The sequence below is a fragment of the Canis aureus genome, chromosome 10 (genome assembly GCF_053574225.1).
Source record: "Canis aureus isolate CA01 chromosome 10, VMU_Caureus_v.1.0, whole genome shotgun sequence".
Lineage (NCBI taxonomy): Eukaryota > Metazoa > Chordata > Mammalia > Carnivora > Canidae > Canis > Canis aureus.
Window position 1 is genome coordinate 71,484,108 of NC_135620.1, and position 22,934 is coordinate 71,507,041.

Sequence of the window (22,934 nt, forward strand, 5' to 3'; positions counted from 1 at the left end):
GTCTTCTTTGGAGAAATGTCTGTTCATGTCTTCTGCTCATTTCTTTTTTTTTTAAGATTTTATTTATTTATTCATGAGAGAGACACACAGAGAGAGAGAGAGGCAGAGACACAGGCAGAGGGAGAAGCAGGCTCCACGCAGAGAGCCTGATGTGGGACTCGATCCAGGGTCTCCAGGATCATGCCCTGGGCTGCAGGCGGCGCTAAACCGCTGTGCCACTGGGGCTGCCCCTTCTGCTCATTTCTTGACCTGAGTTTTAATTCTGGACCCATATCCTGACAAATTAAATAATCCTTCAATTGCCTCACCTGTGAGGCATAGACATAAGTTTTCCAACGTTATTTGTGTGTGTAAAAATTAAATGAGATAGACACAATGCCTGACAAAGGGGGTGATAAAAAGAACACTTTGCCCCTGCCTTAGAACACTAGTTTGAGAAGCCATTTTAAAACCATGAGAAAGGGACGCCTAGGTGGCTCAGCAGTTGAGTGTTGGCCTTCAACTCAGGGCATGATCCTGGAGTCCCAGGATCAAGTCCCACATCAGGCTCCCTGCATGGAACCTGCCTCTCCCTCTGCCTGTGTCTCTGCCTCTCTCTCTGTGTCTCTCATGAATAAATAAATAAAATCTTTTAAAAAAGTAAATAAAACCATGAGAAAATAAACACATAGATGAAAACCTGGATCCTTGATGATATCAATGAGCCACAGAACCAGACCGGCCTTATTGGTGAATCAGTTGGTAAATATCTGTATTGTTTTAACTACTATTGGTCATAATTCACTTATCTCCAATTGGCATCCTCAATGGTAAGGAAGAGGGCCTAACTGTGGAGAGCTCATGGCACAGACTTAAGTACGGGCTTTTAAAATTACGTATTCAGAATAGTAGTTGTAATTTAGGTATTCTGTTAAGGCTTTTTTCTTCCCTTCTCCAGCCTAATGCGAGCTCCTTGGGCAGATTAATTTCTGTCACCCAGTGTCCAGCACTATATATGACACTTTGTAGAACTTCTGGTCCCATTGACAGGAATCGACTTCACCTCCACTGTGTGATTAAATCATGAAGTCTGATGAAAAAGGGGGGTATGTAAATCTGGGTTTGAATCCCAGTCCCACTGAGGCATTTTTGCTGTGTCATCTTGGGTAAGTTGCTGGGCCCCTGTAAGCCTTGGTTTCCTCATCTATAAAATGGTGGTAATACTTTTATGTCTCAGGGTGATTCATTATAGTGATTATAATGATTCATTGTAATGATCATAATGATTCAAACATATAAAAGAAAGAAAAGATGTTACAAATGTGATAAGCTTTTAAAGTGTACCCCCCTACTCTTATTTTAGCTATTACCCTGAATTTGGCCATTGGAACAAACTAGAAATGTGAAGGTCCTCTTCCAAATCTGTCTTAAATTGGCTGAGCTGTGGTCATCACTGTACATTCTCTAGCTTGTTTGGAGGCTTTGCTCCAAAACATCTGGCTGTTTTATGACTTTGATCCCAATTTAAAATTCCACAATACCTCACACAATAATTTTCCTTTATCCACAAAATGCTTTGAATCAGACCAGATAAGAAAAGTAAGAGCCTGGAGTATAATCCTTTCAACTGTCTTTTGATCTCTCTTCTGTTTCTACTAAGAGTTCAATGCACAAGTCACTTTTCTACCACTAAAAACAAGGGGGTTGTACAAAAAAAAAGCCAGTGATTCCTTTATTTCATAGTGGTAAAAGCATTTTAGCAAGTAAGCTGGGCTTAGTTCCCTGTTCTGACACATATTAGCTATGGTACCCTGGGCAGATAACTGGCTGAACTGCTATCTTCTCATGAATAAAATAACACAAAAAAATATGGGCTTGACATGGGAACAAAATGAGATCATGCATGTGAAAGAAAGGTCCTAGAAAACAAAGAAGTTCTGCACGGTATCATCCATATTAAAATCACATGATCTGTGAATCATTTAAGTGGCCTGTGTCTTTTTTTGTTGTTATTGTTACAAAAAGCAACTGGAACAATGGTTTGCAATTCACTGTGGGTGCTTCCCCTTATTTTTCCAAGGAAATTTATTTTAAGAACTCTTGCTTGTGTAATGGAATCAACTGATCCAGAAATGGCCTGCAAAATAGCAATCAGATATGAGCCACTTTCTTTTAATTCCTTTTCTATCCACTATCTAGAAATTTCCTTCTTGAGACATACCTTGAGACTAGTAGGTAAACTAAAGGCAGAAAAGTATATATAAGAAGCTAGAAGATGTAACAAAAAACACAGTGTATTTATTTCTTAGAACTGCTGAAATTATCACAAACTTTGTGGCTTAAACCAACAGAAATTTATTTTTTACAGATCTGGAGGCCAGAAGTCTGAAATCAATGTGTTGGAAGTACTGGATCCTTCTTGAGGTTCTGAGGCGATATCCATCCCACGCTTTTCTCCTAGCTTCTAGCAGCTGCCAGCAATCCTTGGCATTCCTTGGCCTATACAAATCACTTCAATGTCTACCTTTGTCTTCACATCACCTTCTCTTCTGTGTGTCTGTGTCTTATAAGAACATTTGTCATTGGCTTTAGGACCCACTGGTAATCCAGGATCATCTCAAGATCTTGATCTTAAGTAATTATAACTGCCAACACTCTTTGCAAATAAGGCCACATTCATAGGTTCCACGTGGACTTATCCTTCAATTTCCACTCCACCCACTACAATAGGCTCAGAGTTATACTAATGTGGAATGGAATCCTAATTGATATACTAACTACTCAATTTGTATGCTTCGTGCCTTCACATCCTCACTTGTAAAATGGGGCTATGATAATATCTTTACAAGATTATCATGACCTTAAAACAGATCATAAACAGTGAGTGCCTATCATGCAGTAGGCACTCAATACACTTACTTTTTTAAAGTAAATTATGGCTTTGGCACGTTTCATATTCATGAAAATGAAAGTCAACCGAAAGGAAGAAATACTCAGATTTAGTGGAAACCACTCAGGACTGGGTCTCAGAAATTATTTACCAAATTATGCCACTACTGGATTTATTCTAATACTTTTGAACAGTCCTCTTGCCCCACTTGAGTACAGATCTTACTCTCTCCATTTGTAAATTGTATAGATTGAACTAGATAACCTTTGATTTCTTCTCCTTTGACAATCTGGAGTTTTGAAAGTTTACCATTAAAGATTGTCCTGTGAGCAATTTGGTGAAAAACACCCCAAAACTCCTGAAAGTCCAACAAGAAAGAAAATACTTAGGCACTGTTTTATACTTAACACAGATAGAAAGATTTGTGCTGGCTGAAATATAACTTTGTGGTGGGTGTGTGGGTGGCTCAGTTGAGCATTTGATTCTTGGTTTTGGCTCAGGTCATGATCTCAGAGTCATGAGATTAAGCCCTGCATTGGGTTCTGTGCTCAGCAGGGAGTCTGCTTGAGATGCTCTCTCTCCCTTTCCCTCTGCCCCTCCTCCAGTTTGCACAATGAATCAATAAATGAATCAGTAAAATCTTGTTTTAAAGAAAATATGTATAACTTTGGAGACAAGTTTTACCCTTTCAGACTTTCAACTGAGATCTCACACCCCCAAACACCAATGTTCTCTTACTGCTCTTCGAAGACCTGGTGCTGCCTTTGAAAAATGTTCCCTGCTGCTTTCTAGGGCAGATAAAGGCTAAGGGCAGGAATGCTGAGATTATCTGGACGGCCACGAAACTGTGCATGCAACCAGGACTAGCTATATAATTCTTGGGGCTCTCTGTGCAAAAAAAAAGTGGGACAAAAGTACCACTAAGGGTGCCAAAATATAATAGCTTCCTTTCTTCTCTACTCTCTCTCCCAAGCTGTCATGGTGTTTTATGCTTGCTATTTAATGCTGTACTACCTCTGTCAAGAGGATACTCTGAGCATGCAGATCTTCCCACATGACCAACGCCCCACCTCATGAAGTTTTGTATTTACCTGTCTGCTGGTGGGAGCCTCCTGACTGATGTGGCATGCCCTGGCCTGGGGCTGAGATTCAATCTTCCCTTCCCAGGGTTTCCTGTTACAACCCACTGGGACAGGTGACTACTAAAAGGAGTACAATCTTCATCCCAGGATGTACTTGGTATTTGGATCAGGAGTGGGTAAAAGGCTTGCCTTAATCACTGACTCACCTGCAGAATGCACTGAGGTGCCACCAACCTAGAGGGAAAGGAAATGCTGTTGCCCCTCCCTGAGAAACCATAGATCATGTTTCCTATTCCTGAACTCTCTGTCCTATACTCATGTCCCCACAGGAAGTGAAGGGCAACAATAGAACATGGGCCAACACTACCTCATTATCATTCTGGATGAAGGACATAAAGGGCTCCTGCTCTGACCAAGGGTGAGGTGACACCCTTACAGTTGGAGTATAATCAAATGGACATACAACATAGAGAGTAACTTAGAGTTGCTCCAAGAATGAGCTTCATTCAGAATCCACTGGTCAACAGTGGATTGATGATCCCCTCTTCAGCCACATCTCCGAGCTCTCAGCCTTTTTCTGTATGCAGGAACCAGCGTCTGGTGCTGCCCTGGTCCCCACACCCCACTGCCTATGGTTCTCCCAGCACCTCCTATCACAGTCAAATTTAAGGAAGTCTGTCTCCTAGAAAAGGGAGAGCTTCTCCCTCCCACTTCTAAAGCTTTTTTTGCCCCAATCCTTATCTTCTGCAAAAGGATTGGGAGCCTTCCCAGATGACTGACAATGGAGAGTATACATTCCCTTCAGGGAAAACCTCACACTCACCCACAAGGGGATATTGTGGCTCCTTGAGGTAGAGTAGACAACCTCTATTGTTTGGTACATTTCTGTGCATTGGTCAATAATACCAAATAAGTTCTTTCTACTGCTGAGCTATGTTCAGTCCCCTCTCTCTTTCTAACAAGCTTTCCACTAGATTGAGATGAAGAACATATTGGATCTACACATCCCCTACTTATAATTCCTTCGCATCTACTCTCCTCCTGTATGCAGCTGCTCGTAATTCCACAAGAGCATGCCATAATTTAGGAAAAATATTTTTTCCTGGGAAGCAATTTTCTGAAGCCTGATTTTATTTAAAAATACATGTGTGCATGTGCGTGTGTACACATGGTATATATATATATATCATTGAAGACAGCACTCATCAACTTATTCAAATTAAGTAATTTAATTTTGGTGTTGTTCAGCTCAGATATATCTGAGCAACTAGGGGTGACTTTTGGAGTTTCATCTTATTTACATTTATACCAAAAAAACATGATAAAGTGATTTTCTTAAAATCACTGTAAGATTTTGTTTACTACCAAGATACCGATTATAGATTTCTTACGTACTAGATGCTATTCTATATGTGTATTATGGTGAGATTGGCAGCCAGGCACAGTACTGAACTTGGTAGGTAAGGAAGATTCTGGTTTTTATGGAGTCTCTAGTACAGGTGAAAACAGACAACAGAGATGTAAACAAATGAATAAGAAAGTTTCAGATAATGATAAATGTTGGTAAAATCAAAGGCAGCATAGTGAGAAAGTGACCAGGCTGGTGGCCCTTAGGTTGGATCAGAAAAATGTCTCTGAGGTTAAGATATCTGACTCAGAAGAAGGGGACCACCATGCAAAGATCTAGGATCAAAACTTTGAGGCCAAGGAAAGAGAGGAATTCCCTGACATGGGAATGATCTGTTCTTGAGGACTAGCATGACTGTTCATGTAATGAGAGCAGAATGAAACAGAGAGAGGTATGAACCATGCTCTGAATGGGGACAGATGACAAATCACATTGGACATGGTGGCCATGATAAGGAATTTGAAATTCAGACAATCATATGCCTTTAAGCAAGGCAATGGTATGGTGTTTTTCAAAGATGCTTTGACTACTTTGGAGAAAAGTCAGGGTAAATGGTCATAGTGGAAATACAGGAAGTAGCCAGTAAATCATTGTGAGAGGCAGTGTGGGAAACAAGTATGCCTTGTGTCTGGATGGCAGCAGCAGAGAAATATGGGGAAAGAGAGATTTCCAGATATTTTCTACAGGTGGAAGAAGTAGGGCTCACTGGTAGATTAGATGCAGAAGGGAAGAAGGAAAGAGGAATTGAAGAAGACTCCTGTGCCACAGCTTGAACAACTGGGGGCAGCCCTGGTGGCTCAGCAGTTTAACGCCACCTTCAGCTCAGGGCGTGATCCTGGAGACCCTGGATCGAGTCCCATGTCAGGCTCCCTGCATGGAGTCTGCTTTTCACTCTGCCTGTGTCTCTGCCTCTCTCTCCTCTCTGTGTATTCTCATGAATAAATAAATAAAAGCTTAAAAAAAAAACAAAAAAAAAAAAACAACTTGAACAACTGGGCAGGTATCATGTGAAAACATCTTCTGAGGTAGGAAGACTGGACAAGGAGGGAATTTGGAATAGATAATGAACTTCACCTTAAAGGAACCAGAGAAAGTGTTTATAGCTTGACTAACACCAATATTTTCACTTTTACGTGCACACACACAAAAAATTAAGCTTCTGTCTCCACTGGGTACCTCACTGTGGTTCAGTTCCCAGACTCAGAATAGGATCATAAATAAATATTAGTTGAATAGTGTGAGAGTAAGACAAACGTACACAGGTAATGACTTCGGAGTTTACAAGGCACTTTTCCATCCATGTAACCCCTGATCCCCACATTAACCCTGCAGAAGAAATAATATTACTACCCTTATTTTATGGAAGAGAAAATTAAGACCAACGGAAAAGAGGGACCAGCTTATGCATGATTCCTCTGGATGAGTTGATCCTAAAATGCAGGGATCCTGACTTTCCTGTCCAGCCTTCGCCATTGAGACAAAAAGTCCTGGAGCCTCTCCCTGTGTCTAAACCTCCAGGAGCTTTGCCCTCCATCATTTCACATCAGCTAGACTCTGACTCATAGCTGGAGAATCAGCCTCTGTATTATGCAGTGAATTTCATGCATATACACCAAGTGCTGTTTTCTGGAACAGGCTAAAGTAACCCTCTTCTCTCATTTTCCTTCTTCCATTTGCCATAGAATATTTTTCTTTGGAAAACTTTGCCCAGGTTGAGGGACTTTTCCCTGGTTTTGTGTAGACTCTTTGATATACTTCAAACTCAACAACTTTCCTTCAATCCCCAGGGCCCTAGAAACAGCCAACCCACATGTGGTGGGAAGCAAGGCAAGAGCGAAGGAGGAATGTGAGGAAGACACAAATACAGCACAATGTCTTCTTTCTGAGAAACTTCATCAAGGCTCTGATTCCAGTGACCTCACCTTCAAGCAATGCCAGCTCCGTTGCTCTAAATCAAAGTTGACTTGTGGTGGTGGCTCGCATGTTTCGAGTCTAATGAGCCTACAGCTTCTGATGTTGCAAAGAAATCCTGAGGGTAGTTAGCATCTGCCCTCTGAGACCAGAATAGCCAATGACCCTGACATATACCAATTTCCACATTTCAGGCCAGAAACCGAAAGGAAGGTGAATGGAGGACATTAGGCTATCCATATGATGAGACCATTCAAATCGGGACACTTACTGCAACCCACCAAGAGCATACTCTTTATCATCCTTTCAAGGAATTGGAAATGATTATAGAAACATGCTCTCAGTGGATCTGTTTTCATTCTTTCCCTCATCTTAATGTTTTTTCTCAATGTTCTCTGTACCACTCTCTTGCTCATATTATTCCAGGGCTTACTTGTCACAAATATAATCCAGTGCCTTTTGATGTCCTATAAGGCCATTCATGATTTGACCCCTGGCTCTTATCTCTTCTTTTTTCACTGCTTCTAACACTCACCCCCATACAAGCAACTCCAGTCTTCTTGCTATTTCTAGAGCATGTCAGGAACTCTAACTCCTGATCATTGGAATTGTTGTTCCATTTCTAACTGAATAGAAGGCTCTTTCCATGAAAGTCTCTTGGCCCATTCCACAGTACATATGACAGTTTAAGAGCACCCTGGCACTACCATGTCACTGCCAATCTCTTTTGAGTTTTAATAGTACCGTGGTGATTAATTTTATGGGTATGCTTGACTGGGCCATGGGGCGCCTAGATATTTTCTTAAGTAGTATTCTGATAGCATTTTTGGATGAGATTGACATTCAAACCAATAAACTGAGGAAAGCAGATTGCTCTCCCTAATGTGGATGGGCTTCATCCAGTCAGTTGAAGGCCTGAATAGAACAAAAAGAAAGTTGACCTTCCCCCAGGAAGAGAGAATTCTGACTGCCTGCTGGCCTTTGAACAGACATTCACTGTCTCCCTGTTTGGTGGTCTTAATGTCTTTGCCTGCTACTTCTATTATTTGGGTCAATTTTGACTGGTTTCAGGTGATTGATTTTTCTTCCTCATTAGGGGCCATATTTCCCTTTTTCATTGCATGCCTGGTAATCTTATATTGCATACTGAACACTAAATATTACCTTACTGGGGGCTGGATATATTTACATACTTATAAATATTAACCAGCTTTTTTTTTTCCTGAGACATGGTTAAGTTAGTTGGGAAGTATTTTTAGTCCTTCTATGTCTTGTTTCTAAGATTTGTTAGTTGGGACAAAAACAATTTTCTTTCTAGGGCTAATTATTCCCCATGACTATGAAAAGACCCTTCTGTGTTTTCTACACAATGCTCTATGAATCACAGGATTTTCTAGTCTGGCTGATGGGAAAATGCACTATTTCTGGTCCTGAATGAATATTGGGTACTGTTTCCCCCCCCTTTTTTTGGGGTTGTTTTCCCCCAGCTTCCAGTAGTTTCCTTACATGCAAGCACTGTTTAGTAGTCAACTGAATGCTAGGAAGAATCCTCTGCATATCTGCGAATTTCTGTCTGTGTATTGCTCCTCACCAATATCCTGTCCCATGAACACTAGCCACTTTGTTCTCCCTGGATTCACTAATCTATTACTTCAGTTCAGTGAGCCCAGTGACTTTGTATATCCCCTCTTTGTGCTCTGACCCAGAAAACTTCTCAAGGCAATAAGCTGAGGCAATTGTAAGGCTCATCTAATTTTTGTGTCATCTCTCAGGGATCACTGTCCTTTTTTGCCAAATATCCAGTGTCTTGAAAACTATTATTTCATGTACTTTGTTTGCTACTATTGTTTTCAGTGGAAAGGCACGTTGTCTCTGTTCTTCCATCTTGGCTGGAAGTGATGCTCATAGAGACTTTCAGGAGAAGGAAACCAAACAGAATGAGAGGACTTAGAGATCAGATTTGCTTGGATTTTATTTCTGATTTTTCCACTTATCCTCTAAACATGTATAAATTCTTTCTCCTTTCCACAGCTCAGTGGTCCAAGTGTAAGATGGAGAAAATAAAACTTGTCTCAGTTGTTGTGAGGACTAAATGAAGTGGTGGTGATAATCCAACAGAGCATCCTTTTGTTGGCACAGTGTACAACTGATTTGCTCAGCTTATGTCCACTAACCACAGCCCTCTCCACCAGTGCTCCTGCTCAGAGAGAGCTCCTCAAGAGTGCTGGCGGTATCCGTTGTTTGAACATGACACCAGGGATTCAAATTATTTTGGCAAAGTATTATCTGGCTAGAAACAATTTATCCTTGCCCCACTCCACTCCTATTTCTCTCAATTCTGATGGCTAACCATTTCCTTTCTACCTTCAGAACAAAACCATCACCTACAAACTGGTGAAGCATGCCTTCCACCTGAAGTGTAACTCTCCATCCTGAAGCACCACCTCGTAATAAATGTGGAAACATCTAAATTTTCCTCACATATTCTGATAAAAAGGCACAAATACTGAGTGTAATTATAGTTTGTAAGTCCAGAGAAATAAGACCACTTGTTATGTGTCAAGGGCATTGTCAATGCATTACTTCACATCCGGAAAATGTAACCAGATGATTTCACAACATATGATATCAGAACCAGTAGAGAAGCATTTTTGACATAGACCAGTTTAAAGAATGGCTTGTATTTTATAAACCAACAGGATCTCTAGATGGTTTTAATAAAATCAGTTTGCTGCTACAAGAGTCTCCAGTAGCTAGCCTGAGTAGTCAGATGAAAAGAGGCTGACACATCAGAAGGAGGGCCCAGTACTGACCATCAGAAGGGTTGCTTGGAGCTTCTGTTAATATCAAGTTAGAACACTAGATGCTGGATAAATACTTCCTTTTATGGTGAGAAGCTTCACATAAAATAAGTAACTGATATTTTATAGATACTTGTGGTGGAATGACAGAGGCTATTAAAAGAGTGTGGGTAAATTATGCAAATAAAGTATATAATAATGACAATAATGGATTCTACTATAATCATTATAATGCCTAAAACATATATTCTTTTCAACTTTTTAAATGAAGAATAATGCACGTACCAAAGACTATATATAGAGAGCACTTTATGTATTATAAATGTTTTCCATGAATATTTGAATCCTTATTATGAACATTAAGTTTGAATAATTATCCCTAATTTGAAGCTACAAATACTGAGGCTGAGAGAGTTTAAACAATTTGCTTAGCAGGTGCTACTGCTCTCAGGCATAGGACTTTAGACTTGGCTGTGTATATTGGAAGATTCTAAAGCCAATGCTCTTTACCTACATTGCTTTCCAGTCCTCATTTTGTGAAAAGTACATACATATTCTATCAATTTTAATTACCACCGAAACTCTGTTGCTAACACTCCTACTATTTGATGGCACAAGGCTTCACACCCAGATCTTTTTATTCTCTTTCAACACAATTCCCTATTCCTCTCCATACCTCCCAACCTGCCTACCTGCCAGTCTGTGTGCATTTATCCAGGAAATGTGCACTGAGTCATATCTCCACCTGTGACCCAGACACAAAGAGAAATAAGTCTAATAAAAAGAGGGTTTTTGAGAGGAGAATTTACAGAGACAGGGCAACACTTAGCATGTGTGGAAGCTGGAATAACTGTGAAAAGACTGCACAGTTATATCACCCGGAGAGATTTTTGTGATATGATGCATATCTTTATCCCACACAAACTAAATCATTTCTGTGCACAGGAGGGAATACATGCATCTAATTTTCCCCAAAAAACATCTCCAGGCAATTGTAAGGTGCAGTCAGGTTTGAAAACACCAAATACTGAGCTTCCAGGGAGGGCAGTGAGCAAAGTGAGAATGAAGTGGGATTTCATCAAGACCTGAAAACCATGAAAATGAGTTGAACTTTATCGGAAAGGCAGTTGGAACCACTGAGTTTTAAGCAGAGAAGTAACAGAATCCCATTCCCATCTGAAGCTACCAAATGGAGAACTCTGATCACCAAGTATTGGCACCATTAAGAAGCCAGTATAATTGGCACCATTAAGAAGCCAATATAATATTTCTAGAGATGAAAGTAGAAAGGTTTGAGAACTACTAGATATTAGGGTCATAAAGATTTGGAAAATGATTTGTTGTGAAAGGTGCAGCAGAAAAATGAATTAAGAATAATGCCCCATCTATTTGTCTTGGTTTTACCATTCACTGAGATATGGTAACTTGAGTAATAGAGCAAGTTTGGGTAGAAATTGGTTCAGTTTTAAGCATTTCACAAGACTGAAGCCCAGAAGGAGAGACAGGGATCTGGGTCTATGGACTTAAAAGTACTTTGCAATAGATGGTGATTGAAGCCCTATGTTTTTTGTTGGTTGTGGTGCTGGTTGGTTGGTTGACTTTAAGAATTTGCTTATGTTTGGTTGGTTGGTTTTATTATTGTTTATTTTTTTTGTTGCTTTTGTTTTCTTTGGAGAGAGGAAGACAATTTAAACTTATATGAAAGTTTAATTAGGTTTTGAAATAATCATCATGTGACACAGATGGAATGGTAAATGGCAAAAAAGTGAATTCTTTAGAGCAGGGAAAGTGTCTGAGGGATTAACATATAGATTCAAACCATTTATAGTGTAGGTAACGATAAATTTTTAAAAATCAACATTTGTCCTCTGGGCAAATATTTCCCAGTAGAAGAGCTTGTTCTGTTTTGTTTTTGTTTTTGTTTTGTTTTTTGCTTTTGCCATAAAAAACGATGTTTGCTTTCCATACTGTGGATACCATTAGGGATTTTGCAAAAGAATACCATAACCTGGCTCCTATGCCTGTGGCATTGGATTTAGCAGATAACCATTGCTGCTAGGATTTTCCAAAGTTCTCTGGGAATGCTAGAATAATATTTGAGTAGTAGCGATGATGTGGGCAATTAAAAAATACTGCTTTGAAAAATTTAGCAAAGTGAAAGTAAAACATTTTGAAGAGATCTTAATCACATCAGATACTCTCATTTTACATATGGGGAAATTGAGTTTAATGAGGGGAAGCAATGTGCCTGAGGGTGCAGAGCTGGAATCAAAGCAGGATTCCTTTGGATCCACTGTTTTCCATTACAAAGTTCCTGAACTGGGAAGAGTGGGTCCAAAGTCCTAGCATAAATGAGGGTAAAGAATGGTTGGCCTCAACTAGGCTACTTGCTAGGATAGGGAGCACAAGAAATCACTGCTATTCTAGCTAAACCAGACAGGGTGCTACTGCCACTGACAGGAGCTTTTCTTCTCATCATACAATTGTAGAGAAAAGATGATACTAAAGAAGTAGGATCCTCATCAGTAAATACAAGACGTATAGGAATAATCACACTACATCAACAAAATGTCAGTATCATGCAGCAGCTTCGAATCCCTCGCAGAATTACTTTAGTGTTTGATGATGGTGAATGTGAATTTGGAAATGGAAAAATTAGATTAAACCAGTAAGTGAGGCTTAGTCACCTACTGAGTGGGGACAAAGAAAGTCAGAGGTGGAAGAAAGAAAATAAGGGGTGGTCCTAAGCCATCCATTTCACACTGAAACACTGGACTTTTTAAACTAGTGGACCTCTTAAATTTCCTGATGGAGGGAATAGTGCTAAAAGGGGAAGATAGCCCTTCAGATGGAAAGAAAACATATGATCCCAGCACATTTGTTTAGTCTTTCTGCAACTCAGATAAAGCAAAAAGCTCATTAATTTAGAATTGGTGATAATTTGTACAGGGCCTATTCTGAAGTTTACCTTTGCTTTATCTGGCTAAAAGGATTTGGAAACCAAATTAACAGTGTAAACAGGATGGCAGGCAGCAATATTTAAGCTCTTTAAAAGAGCAAACTTTCTCCCAATATCTTTAAAACACAATTTATACCTACAGAGATGACACGCTAGTTACAGATTATTCTTATCTATTATAGCAAGTCCTGATGATTTCTACCTAGGACACTTAGCTTAACTTGACCCAATGTATGTGTTTCTGAGAGAAGTCTATTTGCATTTATTTTATGATTACCAAACTTTTAAAATATTGATACTAACTTAGGTCTTGGGTGTCATAATTAATAACCTATAACTTTACTTCTAGCAAGAAAGAAACATAGCATTCAGCAGCACAAGGTATAGGATGAAGAGCACATATGGAACCAGAGATCTTGGGTTCAAGTCCATGTTCTTGTGTTTATTAGTTATGTTACGTTACATACGGATTAATCTCCTCTCTAGAACCATCTCAAATGGGGATAAAGATAGCCCTGCTGAAGGACTCATAGCACTGATACAAAGATGAATTTTACTAAAAGATGTGAAGGTGCATTATACACTCTCTGGCAGTATCAGAATGCAAATAATTCTATCACAACTTTTAGCATTATCAAAGACTCAAAACTGAAGCAAAAAAAAAAAAAAGACTTTATCAGCCAACTCGTTTTTTTTTTTTTTTTTTTTTTCCAGAAATGCCACTGTTTGGTACTTGTTTGCTAACTGAGACTCCTAGCTAGAATTACACATTTCTTGGGGTATTTAGGTGCATTAAGCTATTACTAATCATTGCAACTTCCACTGGAATTTCCTTTAATTAAGGAGTCTAAGTGCCTCTGCCTTATTCCCACTCCACTACCTAATTTCTTCTTCCGTGTGAAACTGGCCCTCTCTAATTACCGCATATGTTCTTTGACATACTTCTATGTAAGCACCCTAAGATGCCTTGTAGATTTTCCCATTGTACTTCTCTGTCCACACCAACACCATGGACTCCTTGATTTCTGCCCTTTGTCTTATTCATCCCTGTGTCTCAAGGGCTTGGCACATAGCAGGCATTCAACACAGACTTGATAAACACATACTTAAAGAAATTAGGAAGATGAGAACACATAGAAGATTAATGGGAGATAAAGTTTTGTATCGGGCACATGATCATGATACTAACAGCTCAAGCCCCGTCTGAAGAAAAACATCCTACTCACAGACTCTGCCACATAGGAAGCTACCATTTCTGCCGTGTGAGCTTCCGAGCACAATCTATTGGATTCTGAACCCAAAGGCAGGCATATCCATAGGTTAGCTAGATAGCAAGTTTGTGCCCTGGGATCTCACTGTCTCTGGCTACAGAAGAAAGGATAAAAAGCGGCTGCCCAATCCACAACTGACTGAATCAAACACAATTACCACCAACATCTAATTCTATCTTATCCTTGATAGCACAAGCTGATGTTTGTACAGGTTATCAATCATTTAGGAAAGTTGGCTCTCCTGCTCAAAAGTAGAACCTAAGCCAATCATTGTAACCTTATTCCTTTTGCCAGCATTTGCTTTATGCATGGCATGTATCATAATGGTTAATAAAATATGAGGTTGACATCGAAGAGTCTCCTGATGAACTTCTGGAAAAAGGATTTTGACTCTTAAAAAGAAAACTTAGTAAGTTTTTTTCTTATACAGGGTGTTACAGTTTGGTTGAGATGTTTAGATTGGCTACAACAGAGATCATGAGGGGAACTGGCCTTGGAACACAATCAATGTACTGAGGACACCAAAGTAGACCAAAGTAGATGTGAAGAACCCAGGTCCCAGATCCTCCAGTTATCAAAGAGATATCCATTCAATGACCCGGGAGAGACCCTACTTCATGACTTCATATTGCTAGATGATAGATTTTCCTTATTGTTTAAGTCAACTGAACCAGGGTTTTCTGTTATTTGTAAACAGACACAGTAACAAATACAGAGCCAATCCATTTACAGGCTAATTACCCATCTCGCTGCCTAGTGCAAAAGCATGAACTAGCCTTTTAGATTTTTTTTTTCTAGAAATTAGAACTTGGAACTACTGAAAGAAAATTTTAGGTTAGGAGCTAAATCCTTAAGGTTACTAATTAGAGAATAAGTTTGGAGTTGCCTTAATGAGTCACTGAAAAACTGAAGTCATGAGGAAGTAATAACTGTAAATAAGCAAAGCTGGCCAGCTGGTGGAAAGAGGACAATAGATCAAAAGGTCAAAAACACATCAAAAGACTATGAGCTTCCTGAGGGAAGGAAAGAAAGGGAGTATTGGGTCCTGTAAAACACCTTAATATTTTATGACTTCTCTTTTCCATTTCATGTATACACATACTCCTTTCTTTGAGTTAAAATTAGTCTCACTGGGCCCTTTATAAAAACAACAACAAAAACCTGAATAAAAACACATATTTATTGAACAAACAAAATTACCTAGTGACTACATCTGAGTTTTTCCATTTATAAGAATAAAATAAAACCAACCCACCAAACCTCCACCTATCTGATGTCCCTCTTCTACCTACAGCTTCACTAACCAGTATTTACCCAGTCACTGTTTCATATCCCTGGATATAGAATGAACCCCTCCTTTCTAGAACGGATTCTCCCATTGCAGAATGCTATGAACTAATGAAATGCTCCCTCTAAGGTAAAAAATTAAATTGATTTCCTCAATCCCCAGAGTCATCTCCAAACACTGATTAGTAGTTATCAACTAGGACCTCTGCCCTTAGGTGACAACTGGCAAAGTCCAGAGATGTTTTTTGACTGTTAAAATTGAGGGGTTACTACTGGCATCTAGTGGATAGAGGCCAGATATGCTGCTAAATACCCTGGAATGGACTAAACAGTGCCTTGCAACAAAAAATCATCCAGTTTAAACTGTCAACAATGCCAAAGTAGAAAAACCCCAACCTAAAAGAGGTATTATACATAGTAAGGACTACGTATGGAGGAGGAGACTAAAAAAATGCTGCCATTTTGTAGTGCTTCCATTGAACCCTTCATATGTCCCACTAGCATCAAAGCCCAGGTATTAATTAAATGGTCTTATATATAACACCTGGTGATAGGCCCTGAAATGGTTGAAAATGGAAGAACCCTTATTTGGAGATCAACAAACAGTGGAACAAACAATGCTGAGGAAAGAGGGACATCAGATAGTTAGAGGTGCTTAATTAATGATTTTTCCATGCTCTGGAGCTAAGGCATCTGCAATGCATAGGAAGCTCTCTGAATGTGAATACATGCTCTGGTTTATGAGTAGATGCTTCATGACCCTACTTTGGAAATGTCTGAGTCATATCCTTGGCTTTGTTCCTGCAGTAGACATCTGCTGTTTTTGTCTCCCTAGCATCCCTTTTCTTTTCTTTTGGGAATTGAATTCAGTTTTCCTTTGGGAAAATACTTCACCCTCTGGGGGTATTTCCTATAAAGTCTCCATGGAACTATCAGTCAGGGGCTCTTATAACTTTCTTGTCACGTGTTGGCAAGTGTCTTAAGGTAGGCCAATCAGTCTTCATCTCCTTGGGATTTGAATCTTGAGTAAAGCAGTAGGAGGATGAGAAACATTTCAAGCTGATTCATATTGAATTGGGACAGTGTCCTAAAGAAAATGCCTATAACTCCTTCTACCTAGGTCCCCAACTGTTTCTTGTTTCTGATCCAGTTGTTCAATTGACCTTTCCAGTTGTCCCACATACTTCCATTCCCCCCTACCTCAGGACTAGTTTTAGTTTCTTATACTCAAAAATCCTCAACTTCCACAAACACAGAATTAGGTAACAGATAAAGGGTCAATACATGTAAGTTCTCATTCTATTATTTTTCTTAGTTGGCTACGAAGGTCATTGAAAGGATATTTTTCCTCTCTGAGCCTATTTCCTCAATCATAAAATAGAATTGATGGACTAGATCATTCTTACATGTTCTTCATCTAGCTCTGAGGTTCTAAATTGCCAGTAAATATTGGACCTTCTTTGACTAGAAAGGCAAACTAAACTTTCAAGATAACCAGGAGGTGGTGCTCCAGTACCATGATGACACAACCACTACCAGCATCCAAGCAGTACTGCCCCTGTTGGGGGTATGGGCTTCCAAGAATCCCACAGGGTCATTTCTACTCTGTCTTGTTGATTGGGCACATTTTCCCTCTCTATTGCTAAACACAACTCTGTGTGTGGCTAATGTGGGAAGTCTTTGCTGGGTCTTTGTTGAGATGGGTAAGCCTTCTTCCTCAAATATTTCCCTACTGGACAGTAGAAATATTCTTTCTCCATATTTGGTAAGTCACAGTGATGTTGTGTTGAAGTGGGTGGTAGCATTATGCATATGGCAGATATATCAGAGTGAGACAAGGAGCTCCAAATGCCATGTGGGGATAAAACAAATATAGAACTTGCATTCTGGTACCACCTCTGCCATGTGTTTGCTGTGTAACATTGGGAGTGATCGTGTATTTTCCTTCGGTTACCTCCTCTGTAAACAATTACATTGGATGAGATCAGTGGTTCCCAAATTTATATTTTGTCAGAGAAAAACAGTGGAAAAAATCTTTCCTTAAATAAAGTCATACATGAAATCCTCATATATAAATACTTCTCAAAACTGTACATGACAAGTGGCAGAAACAGAATTCAAACAAGCTTAAAAGTAAAACAGGAAGGGAAAAAAGAAAAACATGTCAGACATGGCTAGTTTAGGGATCAGAATCTGTCAGAGATCCATCTCGTCACCTCCCATGTACTTGGCTGCATTCTCAGCCAGACCCTCAAAGTGTGACTACGAAATGGAGCCACAAGAAAAGGGAAAGGAGGACAGTTCCCCCACTCCACCCCCACTCTCTGCCTCTTATACTCTGAGAAAGACCACTGAGATGGCATACCTCCACTGTTAAGGAATCAAGTCTGTGTGCTTGCCAGTTTATCAGAATAACATGGAGTAGAAAAGGGAATATTCCACAGGGAAGACAAGAAGAAGAAAGGATGGAAGGAAAGATGCTCAGTACTAAAGAATAAATAAAACTGGAATCACTCTAGTTGTAGCAGAAGACAGACCCATCCTTTCCACAGACAGTCCCTCAGGCACCTCCACAGAACACCTAAGGTGTGAGGAATAGAAACGAAAATCCATGGGACTAGAGATCTACAAAATCTCCTATAGTTCTGAGGGGCAAGATCTCTAAATTGAGAAAAGAGTGACATGGTTCTTTCCTCACTCTCTCTGTCAAATTACACCTGCAGTTTCCTCATTTTCTATGAGCTATTTATTTTTAAAAAATGGTGATTTGTCATCTTTGCTTGAGTATTTTCTTATTCTCCCAAATGATCTTTAATCTCATTTACACCAGGCACTTTCTTTGTACATGGTAGGAAACCCAGAGGTCACTCTATTTTTAAAATGATGTAGTTAAGGAACAGATAATTTTTAAAATATTTTATTAAAAAAAATTAAAAAATAAATATTTTATTTATTTATTGTAGAAGGGGGGGAACACTTAGGGGAAGGGGAAGAGGGAGAGGGAGAGAAAATCTCAAGCGGACTTCCCACTGAGCATGGAGCCTGATATAGAGCTTGATTCCAAAACCTTGAGATCATGACCTGAGCCAAAACCAAGAGTTGCATGTTTAACAAACTGGGGCCACTTGAGATTCCCCCAAGGAACAGATAATGAAATAAACCAGTTACTAAAAGATATGGGGGGTGTGGCTGGGGGGAAGGATTAGATCTATAAGGGTCTAGCTGAATCACCTTGTCCAACTCCATCCTTTCCCATTTTAGGAAACTGAGATCCAGAAAGAGGAAACTGTCTTCCCAATGCCATGTAATGAGTCAGTCCTAAAATAGGAACTAGAAGCCCAGGTGGCTGCTTCCAAATCCATTAATCCTTCTAATCAGTGCTTTGGTAGGTGTTGCATCTAGTGAGACCTTTTTCGTAACAGAATTCTGATCATGTCACTTGTGACCTTAATTATTTTCAGGATTTTCATCTTTATGGAATGGTACAAACACTTTAGCATGAAGATCAAGATCCATTTGATACAGGTCTGAGCTGACTTGTTGAGATTCATCCCTACCATCCTTTGCTTTTCCCTTTATGTAGGCCACTACCACTGGCTTTCCCTGCCATCTCGCACACATTGTGGTATTTATGGCTTTCACTCTTTGCTCAGACAACCCTTCCATCTCGACCACTATGCCTTTTTTTTTCTCCTTTATCTCATAAACTCCTTCTTCTCCTTCTCTAAGGCTGAGTTTATCTGTTACTCCTTTGAAGCATCCTGTGATATGCCCTCTTTCTATAAACCAGTTATGATTTCACTGTTTCTCTCATAGCATACTGTGCTTATTCCTATGGTTACTCTTACTAAATAAAATAGAATTGTCATTTATAGACTTAGCACTATGCCTATAATTTGAATAATGAAATTATGATGTTAGACTTTGTGAGAGAGAAAACTAGGGACAAAAATGTTTTCCTAGGACCTCTGAAAATATACCAGAACAGGTGTCATTAATGGTTCTCTTTCTTGAAAGCTGAGAAACAAAATTCCAGAATCCTCCTCTATACCATGATGCAGCCACTACCAATTAACTGAAGTTGCTAAAAAGTGGAAACTTTACTTACCATCTCCCTCTATACCTAAAACAAAAGGAAAAGTATATTTCTTCTAAAGTATCCCATCCATTTGACCCTGAAGTCATTGATGATCTTTAGGCTACATCCTGGTTCAAAGAAAACTACGATTTGATCGAGATTTCTTCCAAAGCACAGAGGGAATAATAGTGACATACATCAGGTCCATTTGCTGACTCTATCTCAGTTCTATGGTTCCCAATATTTTAATCACTGTGCCACATTTGAGGGCTACCTTTTACATGGCTCACTATTGACCATCTCTTCATAGGTAAAGCAGGTTGCAATTTACAAGGCAGTCCCTACCTCTAAGAGCACAGATTTCTCTTCCTCACAATAAAGTGAAGTCAGCTGCACCAGATCATGGCTACAGTCCAGCTTTCCACTTATCCGGCTCTCTCTACTGAGCATCCTAGTGATTTGAGTTCTCTCTTACCCTAGCTGTATATGGTACTCAAGAATCAAAACAAAACAAAACAAATCTTTTCCATCTTTACATCCAAATTACCTTATATAAGTTCAAAATATGTCACATGTTTCTATCCTTGAACTAATACCTTATAAAAATAATCTCATTTTATCTTTATCCCTATAAAGTAGGAGTGATTATTCTTGTTTCCAGGATAATAATGTTGAGATCAGAGAAAACAACTGATTTACTCAAACTCAAATAGTTTATATATCCCTGAGCTGGAGTTTGAATGCAAGTCATTCTAAATACAAAAGGCATTTATTTACATTCTGCTCCATAGATATTTTACAAATGACCAAATGGACGAATGAATGGATGTCCAGGCTGTAAGACCTATTTGAAGTATTTTTCACCTCTGGCACAATTTGTGTATTAGGCTGCCCAGAAATTTATATATTATTCTACCTTTGAGCTCACATCACACAGACAGCAGAGTATAATCTCACTTGGATTTTCATCTGCATCTTCCCTAACTCTCTCTTTATTTGAAAGCAAATACATATAGCATATCAAAAAAAAGAAATGAAAGCAATACCAAAAGATAGTAAGATCATGAAAAAATGCTAAACATCATTAGTCATTAGGGAAATACAAACCATAACCAAAATGAGGTACCACTTTTTATCTCGCTAGGATAGCTACAATGAGAGAGAGCAAAAGAGAATGAGAACAAGAGGAAAAATGACACGTGCTAGAAAGGACTGGAGAAATTGGAACACTAGTACATATAGAAATGTAAAGGGTTCAGCCTCTGTAGTTTGGCAGCTCCTCAAAAAATTAAATATATTATTATGTAATCTTCTAATTCCACTCCTGGATGTATATCCGAAAGGACCAAAAAGCAGTACTCAAGGTCATGTGTACACGTTTAGAGCAGCACTAACCCTAATAGCCAGAGGTCCGAATATCTGCTCAAATGTCCATCAATAGATGAGTGGATAGACAGACTGGTACATATATGAAATGGAACATTAGCTATAAAAAAAAATGAAGTACTGATACATGCTACAATGTAAGTCTTGAATACTTTATTCTAAATTTTAACAGTCAGACCAAAAAAGTCACATACTGTATGATTCCATTTCTATGAAATATTCAGATTAGATAAATCCACAAAGACAAATAAACAAAGATTGATGGTCATCAGTGCTAGGGAAAGGAGGGAGTGGGAAGAAATTAGTTAATGGGCAAGAGATTTTACTTTGGAATGATGGAAATGTTTTGAAATCTGATAGAAATGATTATTGCACAACACTGTGAATATACTACATGCTATCACATTGCTTCACTTTAAGATGATTAATCTTACGTGACCTTTTTTGAAAAATAACTTATTTGTTATATATTAATAATAAACAACTAAAAATTTAAAATTTTTAAGGTACTATTTACAGCAACATCAAAATTATGAAATACTTAGGGATACATTTAACACAATATAGGCAAGGGCTGAAATCTACAAAATAATGCTAAGAGAAACTAAAAGAAAACTTAAGTAATTAGATATACCATGTTCATGTTGGGAAGATAATATATATGAAACAATCCCAGTCAAAATCCCAGCAGGATTTGTTGTAGATATATAGGTTAATCATAAACTGTATCTGGAAATGCAAATGACCTCCAAGAGCCAAATGTTACTGGAAAAAAAACAACATAGAGGACCTTCCCTACTTATTTTCAAGACTTACTATAAAAACATAAGACCATTTGGTATTGGCATCATTAAATATATAAGTCAGTGGAACAGAATTGAAAGTCCAGAAATAAACCCAAACATATGTGGTCAATGTATTTTTGGAAAAAGTATCAAGGTAATAAAATAGGCAAATGAGTGTCTTTTCAACAGTGTTGGAGAAACAGAAGATCCACAATAAAAAGGAAAAAAAGACTGATCGCTACTCACATCATATACAAAAATTAACCTGAAAGCCACCACAGAACTAAACATAAAAGCCTGGTTGTATCTATGTGTCAAATATCAATAAACCTAAAATGCGTGATGCTTATTATATGTGAATTTTACACCAATGAAATTAGTTTTTAAGTGATTAGGACAGTAAGACTAAAACTAACAAATCTGTGGGCACTCTATGAACCAAATTATAATCTGCCCCATTGGACAGTCCCACACCTGTACGTCTCTGCAAATTGGAGCTCTCTCTCTACTTGGGGTTCTGAATCTGAGTGCTGTGACACGATACTCTAAGTTCTTAGAACAAGGGACAGAGAAAGGTTTCAAGGTAATCATTTAAGAATTTCTGATGTCCCGATAGTGGGTCTTATAACAACACCTTTGATTTTATCTTGGTCCCATCCTCACATTTCACTGGTGAAACCCAGGATTCAGTATTTTCCCTCGAGTTTCTTATTTGTCTAATCGTAGGCCAGCTGGAGTAATGGAGGTGAGAGAGCGTTTTATACCCCAAGCCATTAGACCTAGGTTGGAAATATTTTCTCTAAATTTGGCCTGGAAACTAAACAGGTCTTTCTTAATTTATTTCTACATCCCTTTAATTTAGCAGATAAAAGAAGCCAATGACTGCTGTCAAATAATCTTCTGGAAAACCTCCCTGGCAAGATTCTCAAGTTCATTAGGTTCTTTTTTTGCCTTAAATCTTATACTTTCCTATAGAGGATCATAGTTCCACTCAGAACACAGGTGACCCTTCTCCCGGTCTCCAACAGCAATTTCCAGAATTCCTGAACCTCTTCCATTAACAGGGTCTTCATCATTCTTCTAGCCTCTGCCTACAG

General features: G+C 38.9%; 2 long non-coding RNA genes across 3 annotated transcripts in view; one reads left to right on the plus strand and one right to left on the minus strand.

The window, feature by feature from the left end:
* LOC144321803 (uncharacterized) overlaps positions 1-22,934 on the minus strand; it is a 112,688-nt gene that overhangs the window by 74,395 nt on the left and 15,359 nt on the right. The gene's annotated exons all lie outside the window — the stretch shown is intronic.
* The window catches only part of LOC144321802 (uncharacterized), a 151,552-nt gene that overhangs the window by 56,642 nt on the left and 71,976 nt on the right, over positions 1-22,934 (plus strand). The window contains exon 3 of one of the 2 annotated variants that reach the window (XR_013387319.1): positions 2,348-3,483. The exons of the other annotated variant lie outside the window; for it this stretch is intronic. This is a non-coding gene — a long non-coding RNA (uncharacterized LOC144321802). Of the gene's footprint in view, positions 1-2,347; positions 3,484-22,934 lie in introns of those variants that run through there. 2 annotated transcript variants of the gene reach the window in all.